Source organism: Monodon monoceros, unplaced genomic scaffold (assembly GCF_005190385.1).
Source record: "Monodon monoceros isolate NGI ecotype Baffin Bay Population unplaced genomic scaffold, NGI_Narwhal_1 Super_Scaffold_11, whole genome shotgun sequence".
NCBI lineage: Eukaryota > Metazoa > Chordata > Mammalia > Artiodactyla > Monodontidae > Monodon > Monodon monoceros.
The window spans coordinates 7,976,078-7,982,152 of record NW_021703767.1 but is presented as its reverse complement, the minus strand read 5'-3'; the positions used below and the strand labels follow the sequence as shown (position 1 = coordinate 7,982,152).

Below are 6,075 nucleotides of genomic sequence, written 5' to 3'. Positions count from 1 at the left end.
CGGGGCGCGGCTGGGCGGCCGGGGAAGAGGCGGGCGCTCGCGCACAGGCCGGGCTGCCGCCTCGCCCCCCTTCCTCTTCCCCTTCCCTACCTCGGCCCGGCCATCCCCCTCTTCTCCCCTCCCCCGAGCGAATCACGCGCCCTCCTCTGACACTCGTAGCGGGCCCGAACTCCGAATTTATCCTTCACGTGACCTGAGGGGGTTGGGTGGTTGGTTGGGGACGGAGGGGGAGAGGGAAAGGAGGGAACGGAATCTGCCGTTGCCCGAGCAACAGGCCCCGCCCGACGGCTTGGGGCCGGGGGGCGGGAGGAGGACGTCAGCACGTCAGCCGGGGTTTTGCGTTTTGATTGACAGTTGCTATAGCGACCGGGTCGGTCCGTCGCCATTTTGTTGGTTGGTTTTTTTTTAAACCCTTTCGCTTCCCGCCCGAATAATAATAAAAAGCCCCATTGGAGTGAGGCGGGGGTGGCGGCGGCAAGAGCGGCGGGGGGATCCGGGGAGACTGCTGCCGTCGCTGCTGCTGATCGCGGCCCGGGACGGGCTCAGGGAGCGGACACCCCGAGCGGGGGGTGCGGGCGCCGCCGCCGCCGCCGCTTCTGCTGCTGTTCCTGCTGCTGCTGTTGGTGCCGCTGCCGCCGCCGGCGAGCGGGCGGGACCGGTGTGAGTGTGAGAGTGTGTATGTGAGTGAGCGTGTGCGAGGACGAGTGTGCGTGCGTGTGTGAGTGTGTGTGAGTGTCTGACTGTCTGTGCGGGGACTCGGGGGCGGGCGGTTCGGGCTCTCCTGGCGGAGGAGCCGCCGCCGCCGCCGCCGCCGCCGCTCGGGCCCCGGCGCTTCTCGCTGCGCAGGTTTGGAGCGCGCGCCATTTTGTGAGACTTACAAAATCCTCCTCTGGAAGAAGCCACCGGCAGCGGCCGCGACTCGGCGCCCGGCCTCGCCGCCGCCGCCGCCCTCCGCGCCGGGCCGGGCCTCGCGGCCCCGCCGCCGGGACTCGGGGTCCGGGGACTGCGGTATTTGCCGGGGAGGGTGCTGTCGCCTCCCCGGCCCCGGGCGCCGCTGGAACCGCGAGCCGGAGAGAGACTGAGGAGGCTGCGGCTCGGCCGCGGAGCCGGGAGCGCCGGGGGCGGAGAGAGGAGGCCGGGGCGGCGCTGGCTGCGGAGGCCGCGGCGAGAGCGCAGCGGCGAGAGCCCGAGGCAGAGACTCACCGGAGGGAACGGCGCGAGCCCCCCGCCATCGTCCCGGTGAGTGTCCGGCCCGGCCCGGCCGCGGCCCCGGCCCCGCCCGGCCCGGCGCCCGGCTCCCCCCGCGGCCTGCAACCGGGCCCGTGCCGAGGCCGGCCGGGCGGAGGGAGGGACCTGCCATTTTAGGAGGAGGCGCCGCGGCCCGGGGCCGGCCGCCGGGGGAGGGAGCCCGACAGGCCCGGTCCCGGAGGAGAGGCGGGTGCGAGCGGAGGGAAAGTTGCGGAGGGTGGGAGATGGGGCCGCGGCCTCCCGGGAGCTCCCGGGAGCCGGGGCCTGGGGTCCGGAGAAAGCGCCAGACCTTCACTGGTCGCCCGAGCGAAGGGGAGGAGGTTGTCTTCCTCCTCCTCCTCTTCCTCCTCATCCTCTTCCCCCAGCTCCTCCCTCGTCCCTCCTCTTGGTCCCCACCAGTGTGGGAACGGCTGGGGTTCTCCGCAAGGACAATGCGCGGGTTAAGAAAATGGGGCTGGCTGCCGGGCTAGGCGCCGGGGAAGGTCGCGAGCCCGGTCCCCGCGCGGCCCTTTTGGGGTGTGTGCTGGAGCCAGGGCACTCGGCATGCTCCGAAGTTGTGCAGTGAGTGCAAGTGAGCCCGGCCACTCGAGGTGGATTGATGACTTGTTTAGCAGCGGGAGGAATTGGTGGCTGAGGATGCGTAAATTATAATTGATACCTGGGTATTGCAACGGAACTTCACAAGTCTTTTAATAGGCACAGACCCCCTCTCGTTTAGAGACACCGGAGCTGCTGAATAGCTTCACACTTAGCGAAAGGCCCCTCCCGGGTCCGAAATAGTTAAAAATGGCAGAATTAGTGAGTGAGTGATTCTGACCACTTCTCTGTGCCTGCCGTCCAACCCTTGGATGATGTGAATCTTGTAATCGAGGTGCAGCACTTGAATGCCAGCACCATTTGGTTCTTGAATTCCGCCCAAGTTGTTAGAAAATACACCTTATAACATTGTTTTCACACTGATTTAAAGATTAGGACGAATAGTGCCAGGCACTTTTCTTCAGGGCCTTATGTGTATTAAGTCGCTTATCCTCCCGGTAGGAACTGTTACCCATTTCACAGATGAGGAAACTGAGCGGTGACTCATCCAAGGTCATACAGCTGGGACCAGGAGTCTGTAGCCAGCCTGGGCCCTTAATCACTAGGGTATAACTCATTATTGTAAATACTGGCAAATTTTGGAGCGATCTGTGTGTAATGACTCAGGATTCTAACCTAGAGCTTCTGTCCACGTATAGTGTTTTGCATGGAATTAACTTTGTGGTTTGCGGAAGCGGAAAGGAAAGGTTGAGGTGAGGGCCTCTGAATGAAACTAACTAGTCAGCTTCTGCTCCCCCTGGCCCCCCCCCCCCCCCCCGCTCCCAATCAAACTATGTAGACAATTTTTGAATGGAAGGAATTAAAAAATATTGTTCAGTGCGTTTTGTTCACACTTAAATTTAATTATAGTCATGTAAGTATTGATGAGTCATAAGAAAGTTTTGTGCAGAGTTATTTTTGTTACTTTTTATCTTTGAATACTTAAGATTTTCTCTGTGATCCCTTACACTTTACATACACAAAGTATTTAAGAATGGATATATTTAATATTTTGATTTTGGGGGCGTTTTCATAATTCAGTGGAATTACCTTTAGCTTTTGTTTTGTAAACTTCTCATATCTTGATAAGTTATGAGAATTTTTTTTTAGCTAGAGTATAAATGTGGAAAGAGAATTAAAATTTCAGGTGCTAAGATTTTAAACGGAAGATCATTTCAAAGAGACTGCAGTTATGAAAAAAGTTCACTCAGATTAAGATTTTGAGTATACATATGACTTACACTTAAAGTACCCCAGTGCTTTTGGAGGATTTGCCTTGGAATAGCAGTGATGTTTATGGTGGCTGTCCAAATTCATTTAGACTTCAAACCTTGCCAAAAAGTTGAGTCCTGTCAATGTCTACAGCAAGTTGTAATGTAAAATGAGTATAAAAAGTTCATAAGAAGCGCAAGCTCAGAAGTTAATTATCCTGAAAGGAAGGGTCACTCCTGTGTCTGTAAGGTGAAGACTCACTCCTTTGAAATCTAAAAAAGATTATGGATTTGAATAGAATTAAGTGAGTGGATGGTCCTTATTGGTAGGGGTGGGAGATGGACTAAGTGATCTAGTGAGATCTTGTTTTTGTTTGGAATATGGAATTTAGATTTAAGATCGTTTCTTACATTTCTTTTAAAGACTCTTTGGTGGAATTCAGTGGAAACTTAACAAACATACATAATTACTGTGTCCTGGGGATTCAAAAATTGAGTTAATCCAGCCTCTTTTAAGGGCACTAACATTCAAAACAAATGAAGATGTTCCATTGTAATGTAGTGTCTTGTTTGGGAATGTAGATGTTAAAAAAAACCCTGCCTTAGAATTTTTTTCCTCTAGAATATTGTCTGATGTGTGCCCCTTAGTTTCATTTATGGAGATTTTTTTGTGTGTATGACTTAGAGATGTTGCGGTGGGGAGTGTGGTAAGTGCAACAACTGGTATTTAAAGAATTTACATAGGTTTTTGTAGAGCTACAAATCACCATGCAACCAAATTTAGGATAACTTGTTATAATACGTGGTGAGAGTGACCTTTGGCATATGTTTTGTTTTGAAACTATGTAAAGAAAGAAGATGTTAATTTGTATTGAATCTTGGGTACTACTTGAAAACGAAACAAAAAACAGGTTAGAAGTTTAGAATGCCCAGGGATGTTTTCACATGCATGTTTATGCTTGGCAACTATCTAGTCGTGGGGAGAAAACTTGAATAGAAGTAACTTTATTATGAGTGAGAAGGGAATTAATTGCCTTCTACATGATCTTAAAAATAAGCTTAATAGAAGAGGGGGCTTCATTTGTGACTTTATTTGTGGTAAGGTGTGTGCCAAATTTTCTTTGCTTTAACATTCACTTTTCTCTTGTCTCAAAGAACTTTCACATTTCCTACACCCCCACCCCCACCCGCAAGCAGTTTCTCTTTTTATTCCCCCCCCCGAGAAAAACTTTATCTCAACCCAGCAGAACCCCAAAACTCCCAGAGTCTTTATAAAGAACTTGACTTTTCTCTCCCAAAATTTTAGTAGTCTTAGAATTTTGTTGTATTACTATCAGTAATTTAAATTGTGAGCTAAGAATCACTATTTTCTGTTGAGTTTTTTGGTGGTTTTACCTCCAGATACTTGTGTGTATTTTCTGTTTAGAAGTAAGGATATTACTTGAAGCTATCAAACATGATCACCTGAAACTTGACACTATCATACTTTGCCCTGTAAGGTGAAATGCGTGACTTTATTACTTTCGTATGAGCACCTTACATGTATACATAGTGGTTATGCTTTTGGAAGGACTTCTTACCATATATCATTTTGACAATGGGCAACGTTTTGATGGCTAGAGAAATTATAGTAATTCATAACCCAAGGCGTGCACAGTTTTGGTTTAAAAATTTTGGGGGAGGGCGTTAAAATTTGTGGTTAATTACTTGGAAAAATCATCAAATTATTTTAAATTACTTAAAATTTCTCCTCAGTTGCCTCTAAATAAAGAAATCATTTGAAATCTTGCCTTATGTCAATGCTATAATGTTAAGCTAGAGCTGTAAAGTTTACCATTGGTTATGTGAAAGTGAAATGTTGACTTCACATGACTAAAGTAATTAATTTAAGGCTCATATTAGGCAATTAGAGACAAGTCTTGTTTCCTAACCTAGTGGCTACAGGCAGCCTTAGTTTCATTTTTTGGTATATGAAAACAAAATGACTTGGAAATATTGCATTGTATAAACCAGCTAAATGTTTTTAAAAAGTTATGGTTTTGCTTTGAAATCCTACTTCCAGAGTTGTATAACAATTTAAAATTCTTTATTGGAGATAACTTATGGTACATTGAACATCTAAGATAATGTGGTTCCTTGTAGGCATACTTTTTGCTAATACAGAACCATTTTGGCTTTTCAGCAATTGATTCTTCTCCCAGAGCTATGTATCCTCTCTTCTAGAAGGTGACTTTTAAAAGTTTGTAATACTGTTAAAGTTTTGTTTGTTTGATGGACATGTGCCCATATCTGATACATAGTGCATAATAGTTTAAAATGTATCTTTACTCTTGATGAATTATTTTCAGTTTTATCTCCCCATAATTGGATTGCTTGTTCAAATTGATTTTGTGGAGAGGGGCTTAGTGAACTGGTTTAACATGGAATGAAACTGGTTTCAGCATCACCTCTATTTTAAATAACATACCTGTTCATTAAATAATCCCCTTATTTCTCTAAGTATATAAAATTTCGACTGGAAAGAGTTTATTATTTTTTTAAGTTTTATGGATATTTGTGGTTAATTAAGGTTGGCAGTTTAGCACATGCATTTGGGTAAGAAGATGCTCAAATTGTGACATCTATCCAAAATCTGCTTGATAGCAAGTTAGAGATAGCAGTTGAGGAAGCATGATAACTGTGGAGAGAGTATTGGCCTGTGAGATGGTGCCAGGCAGAGCCTCCTGAGTCAGGCAGGTCTGGAATCTCAACAGGTCCTGCCACTCACTGGCAGTGTGGACTTAAGGCACAGTGATTTTGCTAAGTATCAGTTTTTTCATATGTAAAATGGGGTTGATGATACTTACCATGGGGTTCTTGTGAAGACTGAGATAGCACACATACATTTCTTAATAGCTTTCTCCCTCTTTCCTCTTCTTCATTGATACTCATCCTTATGGTCTCAGCATAAATGCTACTTCTTCAGAGGCCTTCCCCCAAACCCCAGTCTAAGTAAGATTCCTTGGCCATGCATTCTTACAGACTCTGCTTTTTTTTGACA

The 6,075-nt window shown here is 47.5% G+C and overlaps 1 protein-coding gene across 3 annotated transcripts in view; it reads left to right on the top strand.

Annotated features, from left to right (window-relative positions):
* DYRK1A (dual specificity tyrosine phosphorylation regulated kinase 1A) overlaps positions 1-6,075 on the top strand; it is a 146,118-nt gene that overhangs the window by 1,523 nt on the left and 138,520 nt on the right. For 2 of the 3 annotated variants that reach the window (XM_029214320.1, XM_029214317.1), the window contains exon 1: positions 993-1,239. The exons of the other annotated variant lie outside the window; for it this stretch is intronic. The gene's annotated coding sequence lies outside the window, so the exon portion shown is untranslated. Of the gene's footprint in view, positions 1-992; positions 1,240-6,075 lie in introns of those variants that run through there. 3 annotated transcript variants of the gene reach the window in all.